This window comes from Phaethon lepturus, unplaced genomic scaffold, assembly GCF_000687285.1.
Source record: "Phaethon lepturus isolate BGI_N335 unplaced genomic scaffold, ASM68728v1 scaffold9811, whole genome shotgun sequence".
Taxonomy (NCBI): Eukaryota; Metazoa; Chordata; class Aves; order Phaethontiformes; family Phaethontidae; genus Phaethon; species Phaethon lepturus.
In genome coordinates this window covers 6,416-23,564 of record NW_010519840.1, presented here as the reverse complement: position 1 = coordinate 23,564, position 17,149 = coordinate 6,416, and positions in this window count along the sequence as shown.

Genomic DNA, 17,149 nt, shown 5'->3' with positions numbered 1-17,149 from the left:
AGTGGTCCTGGTGCAGCAGGGGTTACATCCATCCGCCAAGAATACAATCTCTTTTATTGCCCTAATGAGTGAATGAAATGAAAACATCAACAGCATTAAAACGCAGATTTCCATGAACAAAGAATTAGCTTCCAGCCACAACAGCCAGACATTTCGGATTTCGCTCCCCATGGACGAAAGCTCGTTACAAAGCAGGAACTCCAGACAGCCGCGTGGAGACCTCTTACAGACCGTCTGTCCTGCTGCGCTGGTGCTGCTGATGGGGGACATTCTGCGCATTGTGCGCATACGCTTACGCACTTTAACCACCCCATCTCACCTGCAGTTGTGAGAAAAGATGGCCAGCCATCAGGTTTTTAGGACCATCCATGGATTCACCCCAGACACCTTCAACAAACCATTTAACCCCAACACCCTAATTTACTCATCCAAGAAACAGTCACAAGCAGTACTCCAGAATTTCTGTTTGCTAGCATGTAGAAACAGTTTAAGAGTTTTACAGTGTTGGGTGCACAAAGTAGCACGTTTAGGCACTGCTACCTCTAATACTGGACATTAATCATATTCCTAGCTGTAGCTTTAACCTTTCAACATAGCTAAGATGGCTGCATTTCAGTTAACAATTATGAGCGTCTCATTCAACTGGAACAGTGACACAGTATGTAAATTTTAAACACTAAACTAAATCCACAGTGAAATAGCTTGAGTTGCTGGCAGACTAGTACATCCCCACAGTGAGTCACTACTGCATGTTTTTCAGCAGATTTCCTTTCTCTGGAAGGCTAATGCATCTTTGGTGTAATCTTCCACTTGTTTGCAGTAAGTGGGACACACTGAGGTACATCAGGTCTACACATGAAACAAGCTGCTGTTTTTTCAACTACTGTGAGGAAAAGAAGTTAGGCATTCTCAAACAACAGGAGGCAATAGATATGGCAACCTAATGAAAAAGAACCAGACATAGTGAGACATAGATTAGGAACAGGACTTGTTTAAGAAAATTGCCATAGTATTAAGAAAAACTCAGGAAAAAGTGCTGTCAGACAGTGAAATACAGGATAAGCAGAGAGCTCTTAAAAGGCCACTGTTGCTAGTGTTCATGAGAAAAACGGATTTAAAAACCATGTGGTCCAGGAGGGTTTTTCCTACTTAAGCCAGGAATTAGAGTGGTGATGGAGATAATGCAAGGGAGTTCCACCATTGTCAAGAACTGTTTTGTCTTATCTAAATACCTTTGAAATAATCAGAAAAAAGCAAAAAAACCCCAACAATTAACAAAGACAGCCTTGGGGTTTTGGGGGGATTTAAGCTAAAGGTGAGTTCTGTAACGGTAAATAACCAACGCTTTGAACCTCTGAATATTTCAGCTTTTTTATACTGTGAAGTTTTCCTTCCACATCCTCCTTTCTCTGCTTGTCATGACAACCCCAGAAAACAAGAGTAACTAGAAAACTAATGAAATCATGGCATCTTCATAATCAGGAGTAAAAGTTAAACAACAGGAAGGGCCTTTTAGTTAAACTGCATCAGTTTTGCATTTTTAAAAATAAACCTACTTAAATTCAATGACTATTTAACATTTGGAAAGACATCTGCCTCTGTTGAAAGTTCAGCACTGGGACTTTAAAAATTTGTTTATCCATTTGAATTCCTGTAATAACAAGGAGTCCTTAATGTAGTTTTAATTTGTCAGATGAGGAACGAAAAGATGAAGCAAACATTCTCTGAAACTCTAGTGTTCACCTAAAAGCTGAGGAAGTACCCAGACTCACCTTCGCTGACAAGAAAACAAAAAACATGGTAGCAAGGGCAAACACTTCAAATAAAAAGATAGAGAAAAAGGAGGTAAAATTTGAAATAAAGTTTCTGCTAGGTCACCTTTATGAGGAATTGTAAACTCAGTGAAAGTCTCCAGAATGACAAAGTGAACTTTATAATTAAAAAATTGTGTTTATGCCATTTACAGAATTACTTCAAAATGCCTCCCTTCTGAATTTTCTCCAGAAATTACTATAAAGCTCTGATTAAAGATAAAGACTTGGTACTCACTTCTTGGTATGTAACCATCACCTTGTTACTACATGGTCTAGAATGGAGCCAGAGAGAACAGAATTAAACTGTCTGTCTTATTACTGTTCTTTCATCTAAAGTCTCCCAGTATTACACTTCCATTGCCTTTTAAAGAAAATGTTTTCACAAACATGAAGTAATTATTCTCTTTTACTTGATGATTCCCTGACATTTGAAAATAAATTAAAAAATAAAGGTGAAATTCACCTTCTCAATGCAGAAGGTGTGCACAAGCAGGCAGTATACTGAGAATGGGGTGAGATACTGCGATTTCCACTTGTACTTATATTCTCTTGGCAGGCTACAGCATCTGGCACCACGCTTCTGCTTCTCGTCTGTCTCCTCAGTCGTCTTCTGTGCCAAACTAAGCAAGGTTTAAGCCCGTTCTTTTTTTCTCCCATCCTGAAACAAAGTTCCCTGCTCAAGATCCCTTCTTTCAAGAACTACAGTAGTACAGAGGGAAGCACATTTCAGGATCGTCCTTTCTAAAAACCTTCAGTATGTCAAAAGAATTTACCAGGACTTCAGCTAGGATGATCTTGAAATGTCTTCCTGAACACATACAGCTGGTAACACAATCAATTTATCAAAGCATTCTGGGAAACCAGAAGGTGCTATGTACTTGCCTATGAAGTTCTATTTCAATGGAAGTCTACATCATTGCCAAAGAGAAAAAGATCTGCTTTCAGGTTCCACAAGAGAAATTTTGATTATGCAAACTCCAAAAACATTTTGGTTTTGTCTTTCATTCACAGCTGCGGGCAGCAACAGCGACATTTTTTAAAAGTAACTCTCAGTTTTGTAAAAATTTATGGTTGACAGTAATAGTCCACCTCCCTTGATTCCCAAAAGATAAAGAATCCCTGTCTCTGACTTCTAATTACTAGGTCTAAGACAAAGGCATTCAGCAGGCATTCACACACAGGCTGACCAGATATTACATACCTAACATACATATGAAATAAAGATAATATAAAATAAAACCATGACAATATGAATCAAAACCATGCTATATGGAAAAGTATGTGGTTAACTAAGACTGGGATTAATTTTGATTTATAACTTTTTGTAGAATTTAAAACTAATTATAAAGTCAGAATTAGGGACATTCAGTAAGAACAGCTACATATATTCACCAGGTTCATGGAACTCTTTTTAAAAAATTATGTGAATTCATACACTGGCTGAAAAATGATGTGACAGAAAATTACATAACAAGTTGGGCTGAAAGGCATGTGGCTGGGGAGGTCATGTGGACTAAGCTCCTCCTCAGAGCAGCTCCAGTTAGAGCAGGGTTTCATCCAGTTGCATTTTGAATATTTCCAAGTGTCCTGGTTTCAGCTGGGATAGAGTTCATTTTCCTCACAGAAGCCGGTGTGAGGCGGTGTTTTGGATTTGGTATGAGAAAACATTGATAAGGTGCTGATGTTTTGGGTTGTTGCTGAGCAGTCAAGGACAATCCAGCTTCCTGTGCTGGCCTGCCAGCGAGCAGGCTGGGGGTGCACGAGGAGCTGGGAGGGGACACAGCCGGGACAGCTGGCCCAGGCTGGCCAAAGGGATGTTCCATACCGTATGACGTCATGCTCAGTATATAAAGCTGGGACGAAGAAGGAAGGAAGGGCAGAGGGATTTTCAGAGTGATGGCATCTGTCTTCCCAAGAAACTATTATGCATGATGGAGCCCTGCTTCCCTGGAGATGGCTGATCAATACCTGATGATGGGAAGCAGTAAATGAATTCCCTGTTTTGCTCTGCTTGTGTGCGTGGCTTTTGCTTTACCTATTAAACTGTTTTTATCTCAAACCATGACTTTCCTCGCTTTTACTCTTTCAATTCTACCCCCATCCCACTGTGGGGGAGCGAGCGAGCAGCTGCGTGGGGCTTAGTTGCTGGCTGGGGTTAAACCATGACAACAAGCATAAAGATTCTACAACCTTCCTGGGTAGCCTGTTCCAATATCTGACCACCCTTACAAGAAAGGGGGGAAAAGGGGGGTGGAAAGAAAAAAATTCTTATAGGTGACTGGAGTTTCCCATGTTCCAGCTTGCACTCGTTGCCTCTTGTCCCATTTGTTCCAACTCCAAAAAGAATCTGGCTCCATCTTATCACATAATTGCAGCCCTTGCCGACAAATTTTAATACTGCGTCTACCGTTTAAATACAGCAATCTTTGTTACCTTGAAATTAAATTCATGTGACAAGGCAGGGCTACAGAATAATCTCTTCTCCATGTTCACAGTATACAGGAGTACTTGTCAGAGGACAATTAGCAACAGGTTTAATTTGTAGCAAGGAAGCTTTAGATAGGATGTTAAGGAAAGGACCTTCTAATTATAAGGTTTATGAAATCAGTAGAACAGTTGTCTAGCGAAGTTGCAGAGATCTTAGAGCAACCTCCATCCCTGGAGGTTTTTGAGAACAAGTTAGACAAACTTCTGTTAGGTATGACATAGATACAGAGATCTCACCTTCGGGTAGAGGAGTGGACTAGATAATCTTTGCAGTACTCTCTGCCCCTGTGTTTTCTATCGAGGTTGAGACTGCCTCTGGTTAATTCAGGTGATTAGCACCCAGGCTTGAGCCTATGGGCCAAATTATGAAATATTTAATGCTACTGAAATACTGAAGTCTAAATTATACATTTGGTGTATCATATTTGTACCTACTTTTTCAAACTTCAGACAGAGCTCACATGGTAGCTCCTGTGCTGAGGTGCTTAAGAATTCCTTCCTAACCAGTTATAGGAAAATGTGCTATTTCCTCTGTGCACCGCTACAGGAAAGATATCTAGGGACAATTGGCAGGCAAGTGAATTTGCCTACACCGTCATGACAAAGCCTTCGGTTGTATGAGAACCTCAGACAGGGCAAGCCTGGGACCTAAATCATTCACTACTGCTGAAACCAAGACAAGCACCTATCACTGCTGCTACTGCTATAGTACGGTAATATGGGTAGGAGCCAGATTACACTTGCGGCACAAGGACATCGAACATGGGCGTTGTGTGATTTTTTCAAAACTAAACAAACAGGACATTCTCCAGCGTGTGGCTCACTACAGTAGTGGTATTAGCTTATTTGGTAGCTGTTCCACACAATTCAACTAATAGCTATATGTCCGAGTTGTAAACCTTTGTTTTAAGGGCATTACCAAAAGCTGTGGGAGATGTCTTCGCATACTTTTGCGGGAAGCACTGTTGCAACATTCCTCTAAAAAATAAAGTCCCTGTAGTGCTAAAAGTGAGGTTAATGATATACTAGCATGTACTGGATACTATGCAATGCACATATTTAGAACACTAAACATGAATTTCAAGAACTGTTTACATCCACACAACCATCTGTTCAACAACCACATTACTCAAATGGAGCATTTACTTGGAAAGAGCACTGTTCACAGCTCTAATTCAAAGAAACAGAAGCAAAACAAAATCTGTAAATAAACAGTGGTGGGTGATGGCATACTGTCTGACAAGGAATTAACAGACATGGCAAATACACTTCACTAATATTTTCTCAAAAGTGATCAAATGATGATTGATAGTCACCTCGGCACAGAAAGATTAGGCTTCCTATTTTCATGAGGTCAATATTAAAGTATCTCTTCTTCCCTCTATGAGCTAAGTATTTCATCGTAGCGAAAAAAATAACAGGGCTAAAGTACAGAAATGGTTACTGAAGTGCTCAGAAGAGCCAAAGAGCAACTGTAGCTCAGCACATTTCCCAGCTCCAGTCACCCAGTCAGCTCTAAGTTAGATGTCCGACCTTTGCTGCTAAGTCAGAGACTTACAGTTCCCCTACTATTTCGTCCCTGGCCTCCTGCTGAGACAGCCAAGGAATATATAAAATCATAGCATGTAAGTCTATCAGAAACACGATAGCTCATTAACTTGGTGACAGACACAACACGGTTTCAACTTTTAGTCACCATCCACCTGAAATGACTAGGTAGAAGCATGGTCCAGAGACATGCCTGGAAACCTGCCCAAACCCGATCCATGCAGGTATATAGATTTAGACATTCCTCATAGTACACTTTTCATAACAACAAACCATTATTTTTTTCAACCCATAGTAACTTTGATGACTCAATGAATGAGTGGAATGTCATTCAACACCATACATTATCGCTTCCAAATGAGAGAGTCTCACTCCAACTGTTCAGCTGCATTCTAGCGATCTTCGCACAAGCCAGCTTATTTTGGCTAATGTCAGGCACTGGACAGTATGGTGTTATCAAAATGAAAGTGTGTGTTGGAAGGAGCAGTGGTAGGGAAAAAAAAAGAGAAAAATACTTTCTTCACAAAAAAAAAAGTGGGGGGAGGGTAGGCCAGCAGTAGAAAATAAATACTTACTCCACCTCCTCTGAATCGGTTTTTACTATCTAGTTGTAATTTCAGTGCATAGGAGATAAAAAATTATAGTGCTAAAAGTACCCATTTCTATGCATATGAAACTGTTCAAGTGTATCACAAGATTTTTTGATCAGCTTAAAGAGGGAAGTGAGTTAAACAGGAAGGTCTCAATACAGTTGAGCAGCCAGCACATTCTAGTAATATGAAAACCACACCTTTCTTACAAAGCCTATACAAGCACCAGGTATTACTTCAAAGTTAATGTAATGTACACTGTAACACTTTAGACTTCTAAACATAGGTCAAAGACAATATAATTAAATAAAAAGTTATGGCAAGACAAAGAAAACAGATCAGATATTTGGAACAGAACTTTACTGCATTAATGTTGGCACCAATTTTTAGCACAGTATTACAAAAACACAAGTTGTGAGTAGAAGACTTTACCGCAACGAATTTAGATTCAGCAGGAAAGATTCTGAATTTGGGCTTTTTAAAATAAAAAAATAAATGAGATTTACTTTTTGGCACGAAAGAGATACTCTTAGGTAACTTAAACCTGCTATGCTCCCTTTGCTCCACCTGAGCATCCTGCTTGTTCCTTGAGACCTACCCCTCTTCATACCTCCTTTTGAGCAATTCTTGGTGTTGAAGTCCTGTGCACGTATGCTAAATGATCCCCCTTTCTCAGTCAAAGCCTTCTTCAAAAGGAAAATCTGTCTCAGAATTTTTCACTGGTCTAACAGATTTTTTTCAAAATGCAGAAAATTTGCTATTATAGTAGAATCTCCTCTGGTTTATCAGAATCCTTTCTGCCTGCACTTCAAGGCATAAAATCAATAGTCCATGATTTATGGTAACAGGAAGGCATTCATTCAGTGGCATTTTCCAGGAGCTTGGAACTGACAGAGTTGGCTTGAATCCACAGGGCTTCTGAACAAACGTCACCACATTGTTTCCCACCTTGATGTAGATAAACTACATTCAACATGGAATTGTTCCTGAGCTAATAAGCCCGTTGGACTGAACCAGGTCTTTGGGGAGGCAACTGCAATGTCTCTTGTCCTTTGGCAAAGCACAAACAAACGGTCCCTAGATACCAAAGATGCAACCCCACAGCGAATATAGGTCATACAGGAAGACGACTGCTTCCTTCTCCATACACCATTAATGCTCAATAAATGCAACACAGGATAGAAATCTCAGATTCAGGGTGTTAAGAAGCCTATTGCATCCCCAAATAAAGCCAGCATACTAGTCAAGGCCCTTTCAGGGAAGTAGCTAATATTATCTGCATTAAACTAAAACTATCAGGAAAAGCAACAAAAAAACCAAGCAAAAGTGCTTAGTGAATGAATCACTAAAATGACTTTATGCAGGGCATGATATGACAGCAGCAAAGACAGCTGTTACCACTAGGCCCTGTCCTGTACATAATTATTTATGATACTTGACTAAATCTAAACACAACTTCATAGGCAACCACCACTTACTGTCGGGTGACATAGGAGAAAGCCCTGATCAGAGAAGCATGTCCTTTTTTTGCAGTAAAATGCTTACAGGACAAGACAAGGATGCTTAACATGGATCACACTGGTGAAGAACAGCCAACACGCATATGAATTTCAGCAGAAAGATCTTGCAGTGCTTTGGTTGGCAACTGGGGACCTTCAGGCAGGCAAACACTTGCTGGTCAGATATTCATAAATTATACAAAAATAGTGCTTTAGATGAATGCCTGAAACCATTATTTGATGAAAATACTAGCTTCCTTCTTCACTGGCTAGCTGCATGTAGAATTAGCACTAGATTCCCACTTCTTTAATGTAAGTAAAGATGCAAATTTTGTTTCAAGAATGCGAAGCACAGTCTTTCTGTTTCTGCATGTGTATTCGTACCCTGGCATAAGGGACCCTAACCCAGAATATGGAAACCAGGTGCTACATCACAGTGCAGGAATACATTCAAAATCAGAACACAAGCAAGCACTCACAAGCAAAGGTGGCAGCCTTTAGCACAATTAAGTATTAGTAAATAAAAATCATACCTTCAAAAGTGCAGGCAGAGTTGTGCTTTCCTTTTGGTCACTCTTTAAATTTATGGCTTCATTCCCTTTGTTTTCAGAACTGAAAAACAAACATATTTTGTAACACCGAGGACTTGTATTATTCAATTCTACCCGAGAACCAACACAGTATCATTCAATTTAAACACAAGAGAGCATGAATTTAAAAGGACAGAAGAACATGTTTCCCAAACCATAGCTCATATTCTGCACGTATTGCAACTGAAAAAGCCATGCCCCCGAAAGCTGAAGATGGAAACAAAATGCGTGTTTCACCTCATACAGAGGTTTTTCACACTCTAGCGTTCAGAAATGGCACACAGCATTTCAGCCCTTCCATCTGAAAAAAAAATAAAATAAAAATCAAGCTTTCTGTGCATATGTATTATTTTCTGCTGGAAAAATGATCAATCATCTACTACAGCAGTATTCGTTGCCATAGCACGATCTACCTGGCAGCTAGAAGGTACCCCCAGTCCTTATACTAAGGACTGTGATCGACTGGAGCATACTCAGGGCAGACAGAATAATCACAAATTGCAGCTACCAGATTTAACAAATCGTCACTGAACATACCAACTGGGGTCTTGCAGGCAAATTCAGAAGTAATTTTAGAGAGGGCACAAAAGAGATCTTGTTATTACAAAGACACTGCCTGCTGTTCCATTTTAAAAGTCGGAAGTCCAAAGTCATGTACGTCCTTACTGCCAGTTCACCTCGGTCAAAATTTTCTTCGGAGCCGAACTCTGGAATGAGGGGAACCATTCCCCCTAAATCCCCTCTATCCCGATTCCTAAAACAATCCTTAAGCACAATCCAGGAGAGGACATTTTAATCAAAACCTTTATGCTACATGCAACTTAAAAGCAAAAATGTGTCAAGGAAAACATCAGAGAATGTTAATGACTGATATCACTTCCTGCATTGTGTACCACAAGCTGAAGAAAAATAACTTCATACCAAGGTATCATGTGAGAAATGCTCAGTATTGCAATGAAGTGACAATCAGTTCAAAACCCCTTCTCCATCAATTTCAGAAATCTAGCTTTGCTATTGACAAATGCACAAGCCCTTATTTCTGAATTTGTATGAAGAGATTAATTGAAAGCTGCTTAAATAAAAACAAAAAACCCAATTGTGTGCATTTTTGTGAAATTCTGCCAGGATTTGGAGAAAGGATTTAGATGTATCGGTGCTCATACCACTACTGACCGCTAACTACAGGTAAGCGTGTCTCAGTAAGACTTCTGAAAAGAAAGGTTTTCTTCCTATTGTGGATTAGGCATCCAGGTTAAATATATGTTGATATACCTTTGTGGTTTATCCTGACAGGTAGCTAAACCCTCGCGCCCCCCAGAGCCATTCACTCACACCCCTCGCCCCTGTGGGATGGGGGAGAGAATCGGAAAAAAACAGTAGAACTCGTGAGTTGAGATAAAGACAGTTTAATAGGACAGAAAGAAAAAAAAAAAAAAGAAGAAGAATAGTAATAATGATAAAACAATATTCCAAACAAGGGATGCACAGCACCATTGCTCAGCACCCACTGACCGATGCCCAGTTAGTTCTGGAGCCGCGGCACCTCCCTGGCCAGCTCCCCCAGTTTATATACTGGGCATGACATCGTATGGTATGGAATATCCCTTTGGCCAGCCTGGGTCAGCTGTCCCGGCTGTGTCCCCTCCCAGCTCCCCGTGCACCCCCCACCTCCGCGCTGGCAGGCCAGCACGAGAAGCTGGACTGTCCTTGACTGCGCAGCAACAACTGAAAGCATCAGTACGTTATCAATGTTATTTTCATCCCAAATCCAAACCACAGCACTATACCAGCTATCAGGAAGAAAAGTAACTCTATCACAGACAAAACCAGGACCATACACACAAAATATGAGAGCCAGTCTGACTAAATGTTATTTCCCCTCTCAGCTGCTCAGAGACAACATTCCCTAAACAAAATGAGAGCAGAACTCTCCTGCAATTAATTTTTTTTAAGATCTTTCAGATACATCAAAACAGAAAAGAAAAGCTCCTTCCTCTCTTCTATAGATCCTCTTCAAGTTGAAAACCACATACTTTCAGATCACCTCAGGTAATCTTTCATAACGCATTCATAAACACAAAGATGCTTTTTCAGGGAGAGCATCAAACAGAAAGTCTTTGCCTCCCTGTAAGACAGAGCAGATATGAATTCTATCCTATTAATTTCTGCTGTTAAATGTGTTTCATGAAGATGTCACAATCACTTCTGGGCAGTCTGGCACACTAATAGAAGTGCTTCTCAGTACGTAACCTATTTTCTCCCTCCTAGTTTTTTTTGGGGGGGAAAAAAACCAACAAAAAACAAAACAAAAACAAAAACCCCACAAAAAAACAAAAAACCCAACACACAAAAACATCACCACACCGCCCTTCTCAGATCTGCATGGCTTTTCCTGATGCTTGACATGAACAGGAATTCCCTGTACTTAAGAGCAGAATAATGAGCTTGATCTCCACCAGACATTCTTCCTGGCTTCGGGATATCACTCTTTACGGAACTGGTCTGCAGACCACAAATGAGATCCTTGCTTTCCTTAAGTATTGCCAGCACAGATCACCAGCATCCTATTCTTTTATCACTTCATTTTGCTCATATTCTTCCTTCACATCGATGTGTTTTCCCAAAACTTTTTTCACTTCCCTACTTCTTGTTTGTATTTGAATACATGCCTGTATTACTTTCTTCTAGTTAGCCAGGCTTGGACAGATTGCTATGAAATTCCATACTGCACATACCAAAACCAAAAGAATGCAGTTCAGCAGATAAGCATCTTAAAATCAACAAGTAAAAAAAAAACCTGTATCAAAACTTTACTTTCCAGCACAAAATAAACCTAAACCTGGAAGCAATTCCCTACACCCTTTCATGGTTGATATTCTAGCGTTTCTGCATTCCTGAACCTTTTGCTTTAGGGTGTAGTTCCTCAACATGTTGACTTTGTCAGCAGAACCAGCTTTACAAATTTCCACGCCTTCCTCCTCAACCTCAGCTATCTCTTCCCACCCTTAACTCAGCTGAGCAGGGCTGACCTACCCCTCAGTAGGGCCACAGTCTTGGATGAAATCAAGGAGGGAGCAGAAGTTTCCATCAGGAAAAACTCAGCCCGTGATCCAGTTTACAGTGCAGTGATTTGTACCAGCGCAAACGAAGGGGCAACGAACGCCACTCACCAGGCAAGAACAAGCATGCACGCACCACTGCGGCTCATTTCACCACTGAAGCTGCTTTTTGTGAACCTCTTCTCCCCTTAGCCAGGGCCCCGTTTTAAACAGATCTTTGACTGAAACCAAATGACTCACACTGAATAAATGTTTACAGCACAAAAGTTTGCTTTGCTGGAAACAGACCTCTTGGATTGTTTACGATAAAATTGTTCCATTTTTCCCAAAGAGTCAAGATTATCTCCTACAGCCTAAACACCACAGACACAGTAGCTGGTGCCATGCTGGGTACTTGGGACTGGAGATCAGGCTGGTTATTGCTCATTGGGCTCAAATGATGCAGCTTATCACCTTCCCACTACCAGCCTCCTACAGTTTTTAGGGCTTTCCCCCCTCTAATCACTGCATCAATCGCATAGCGGTCACTAGTCACAAATTTTTTGAACACTACACGGTATTCTCCCCACAAATTCTCTGAAGAGGAAAATAAAACAGTAAAGTTCATAGGCCCACACACAACCCTACTCTCCCTGTGTAAAAAACACCACCACATGGTGAAGCTATTGCAATTATACCATACGTATTCTTATGTTGCAGCATAAGCTCATGGTGTCCATATGAGTCTATATTCAGAGATGGAGTGAACAGTTACTAAGCTACAGCATTCACAATTAAAATTAATTTGTGGGAAATACGTAAGCCATGTAGTACTTATGCTAAATTAAATTCTTTAATTTTTTCTTAATATGCCCATGCTAGCCTATCATTAGTGGCTAGTTGTACTTCCAAGAACTGTATTCTAAGGGGGTTTACAATTTTTTTTTTCCTCCTACAGGAAAATCTCTAAAATTAAATCGTTATAAATGTTGCATTGGTAGCTACATGATACTACACCACCAAATTCTTACACCTTTGCTAAGAACTGAAAACAACAGACTGGTAGTATATAGAGGCTCACCATGAACTAGGGATTCCTGCCCCTCTGCCATTTGGGCGACATCTGTGTTATTAAAGTTTGGCTCACAAAGTTTCAACCTTGCTTTAAGCTTTTCTGGAGTGGTGGATTTTTGGAGTGCTTTGCCATGGCAGGTACTGAGCATGCTATCTCCAGTTCAGCACATCTAAAATTAGGCTTGTCTTAACCACCCACATGGCTTTGCTAGATCAGCCAGCCAGCTCTCAGAGAGCATTTCAGCACTTGCACGTGCTAAATTAGGAAGACAAATCTCATGCGCCTTCAACTCCGCTTCACAAACTCCTGTTGTTACATTATACACCCAGCAACAGGACTCCAGTAACCCAAGTTTTGAACCTACTTTGTACTTGTTTTTAAGTGAGAAAGCAAAGCATGATCCTAGGAGTACAGAAAACATCCCCGGCCCACCAACTTGCTTCCACAGACTTCTACACAGGCAGTCATTTACAGACTGTCACAACCACTTATTTACATATTTAGGCAGATACTATTTTCATTTTATAGATTTTTAAAAAAGAAAAAGGTATGGAAAATATTAAACAACACCCTGAGTAATAAAGACACTGTCAAAAGTAAGACTAGAAACCAAGCCTCTCAACTGCTTCTCAAACATGTGATCTACTGTCTTCCTGCTGCTATTTCTGCTAGACATTCCTTTTTCTCTTATATATTAGTGCATCCAACATGGGATGGGTTAATCTTCAGGGAAGGTAGAGCGATCTCTTCTCCTCGACTGTCTTGCTGCTATTCCCCACTGCCCTGCCAGCGTGCCTAACCTGATTAGCATCACTCCTATTCCTTAGATAATCAAGATTAAACTCAAATTACGAAAGATCTCATTCTGTATCTTCTGCACAAACCTTTCTTTGCATGATTTTCTAACACTTTCTGTTCCTCTGCTGCTGAAAAACTGTTTTGACCTTTCTGCGATACTTGGACAGCTGGTGTCTGAATCAGAAGCAGACTTGTGGTCCAAGTTTTTAATCATTACACTTATGCAGGGGAGGTTAGATATTCTTATGGGGGAGACAAATGTTCATATTCTGCCTTGTAGCTCACACAGAAAGTAGACACATATAAGCAGAAGTACTCAAACTCAGGAGGGATTACAGTCAAGAAAAAGACCAATTTAATAGAGCGAATTGAAGTACACGGTTTGCAAGATCTTTTCCAACTGCCTCTAAAAACAGAACAGGACAATTACAAACAATCACGTCTTCAAAAGGCCCTCACAGCATCTCCATATGGTGCAAGAAGTCTGCTTCCTCCATCCTCATCCTTCATAACAATCCCTTGGAGCTTGCAAATTAAAAGCCCATCCCCTTCTTCCTTTATTAATCTACCCCACCCATGTTATGCACGCAGCAGATTGCGAATGTGTTGTGTCAGATAAAAAAAAAAAAAAGCAAGCTACAGGCAGCATGCAAGTGCAGTGAAGCACAAACACGCAAGTTTTTATGAGACTGACCAGATGCAGAGCTCACAAAACAACCGCTGTGACATTTTAGGTTCCTGGAGAAGGAATGGGCTGCTGACTGCTGCGTGTGAATGGGGAAATTAACGGGCAGTCTCTTAAGCGAACAGGCTAAAGCTCAACTTGGGCAGCACTTCTGGATGTCAGCCCTCCCTCCTCCTGCTTCCGATGCAGCAGCTCCAGCATGTGCTTCTCACGCAGTCCAGATGCTACCAGAAAAAGCGAGTGCGCAATCATTTTGCCACTTCTCCCCCTCTCTCCAGGGACAGGTGACTCCCTGAAGAGCCAAACCCTCCTCGCTACCGCATTAGGCTAGCATTAGTTGTTTCTAACGGGTCCTCCCTTCAGATTAACTCAGAAATCATTTAGCCATTTCACGTGGTGACTTTTAATGGTAAGAGAATAAGCAATGCCTCACCTGAAAGACGCTCCAGGGTGTCAAGAGGCAAAAAGCTTCTACATACAGCTTAAGTGACATAACGCTAATAAACTAAGCTTGACCTATGCATACATCTACCTGCCCAGGTTTCATGACATCACTTCATCACATCTCCTTCCCAATATTTTTGAAAGTTTTCCTCAAGACAATGTGTTTTTGGGATGGTTGGTACAATTCACTCTCCACTGGAGTCCTCACTTAGGCTAATGTCATTTTTAGGTTCCCTTTCTTGCCAGTTTCTTTATTTCAGCGTTCTGGGGTGTAACGCCAGTTCCTGACCCCTGCCTTTTATCTCTCTCTGAACAAAACTAATACTCCTCTCCGGGAAGGAACACCTCATTTGGTTTTGATGTCATGACTTCTTTCTAATTTTACTTAGTACCAATACAGTGACACATTCAGTGGTGACCTTCCAGAAGGATATTTCAACAGAATTGCTAACAAGGATCCCATCACCTAGTACTTTAAAATCCAGCTGTGCGAGAGCCTCTCTGGAGAATGTGAATGAGTGGAAAAAGCACGAGTCTAATAACACTATCAAATATAGTTGTGCAGGACCAAAATCTTCAAAAGTTTCAGCACATTACAGGGATTCTCAAACCACATCCACAGACCAGTAGTAGTTATGAAACTTTTATTATACATCTGCAAAGAGCCACAGGTTAGCTAGTATTGGTTTCTTCTCTGTTCCAGCTTTCAAGTGGTAATTAAAAAGACAACTGCTAAAATTCAGACCTTTTGAGCAATATTTTGCTATACATACACCAGTAGCCCTGCTTACCATGCAGATCCTTATGATAACTGAAGGCGGCCTCCTGCATCATCTAGATTACGAAATTTCACCAAGGGAGACATAAGCCTTTAACACCTGACCAAAAAATACGAGTTTTGATTAAAAACCATCAAGCAATGGAAAATCTACCACCTTTGTAAATAAGATTTTCCCATATAATCTACTACTAAATTCACTACTTAAAATTAGGTTTACTAGTCTGATTTGTCAAGCCTCATCTCTCAGCTACAGGATCAATCTACATCTACATGGGACAGATTACAAAGGCCTCAGGTTCAAATATCCTCTTCAAGTCACAGGTCTACGATGACATGAAACACTTTACTCTCATTTCCCTTGCAGTTGTATACCTTGAGGGAGAGTCATTCCTCAAACTGTAACCCTGTTATTTCAAAACCTTCTCTTAGATGAACTAAACACTATTGAGCTACTGAATTTTATTCTGTGAGGGAGGTTTTCCAGACACCAAATTGTTCTGGAGCTCTTCTCAGAGCCCTTTTTAGTTTGTCAGCAACTTTTTCATAATAAACTGTGGACACTGCAACTAGACTCAGTACTCTAGTAACCAAAGTTCATCCATGGAATACATGTACTTTGTTATTTATATATCCAAGAATCAAATTTTTTATCTGAGCTGCCACTTTGCTTTGGCAGCTCATGTTCAGCTGACTGTCAATCATGGCAACTTAGTCTGCTTTTAATGTTATCATCCTGTAATTTTCACTCTTAGTCATCTGCAAACTTCACATGCTACAGTTTTTTCCGCTTTCAAATTATTTGCGAAGATATTAAATAAATTGATTAAAAAAAGACATCCTTTTAATTTTCTTCAAATACATCAAATACAAATTATTTTTCACATCCAGTCTTTTTATATCTCTCTTTATGTTGATTTTTAGCCCACTGCCATTACATTTGCAAATATTTTAATTGGAGCATCAGCACCAAGCCAGATGCCTTAAAGAGTCTAAGGATACTATTTTAGCAGTTTGTCAACTGAAGCTGTAATCTCATAAACAAAACTGAGTTTGACAATTCCCATCCTCCAGTGATGTTAGGAACAACATCATGTTTATTAACTTCTCAGGTCACCCAGAAGCCTTGCTAAATCAACTTTTCAATCCTTCTCCTTTAATCCAACCAACTAAAATAGACTTAAAAGTTAAATACCAACACCTTACTCCAGATATTAACGTCACACTTCTGAAGCCGTTCAGGTGCTGTGCAGCCAGAACTACCAGAAGCTGATCTCCGATGAGAACTCAGACAATTTTTTACGAGTCAAACTTTTGGCATGTATGTTGAATAACACGAGCAAGGGTACACTAAACATTGTTAAATGAATGGAAAAGAAAACACTACTGTAAAGCCCAATGGCAACAAGGTGTGTCTTAAATTTCTGAGGAAATCACTGAAGATGCCTAGGAACTGCCACCAGATAAGACTTAAAATATGTTTGTATTTTAACAGAGAATAAAGATGCTAGCATTTTAACAGAGAAGAGTAACAAATGAAGAGCTTGTTCCCTGTTCTCCTGCCCCCCGCCCCCCCCAAATAGAATATTGCCCTTTTTGAAAAGCTTCAAAACGAAAAATTTTTGCCAATTTCTCAGCAAGATTCCAGAGGCTAACACTGCTCCTGGGAAACCAAATGGTAGCAGCAGTGACAAAGTCTTTCCCCAGTCTCTGGCAAGGCTGTCGGGGCTTGTCTTAAGGAGAGAGGGAGTGTTTGCACAGAAATTTGAACGTGAAGCTTCTGGCTCCTAGTTCTGTGCTTAA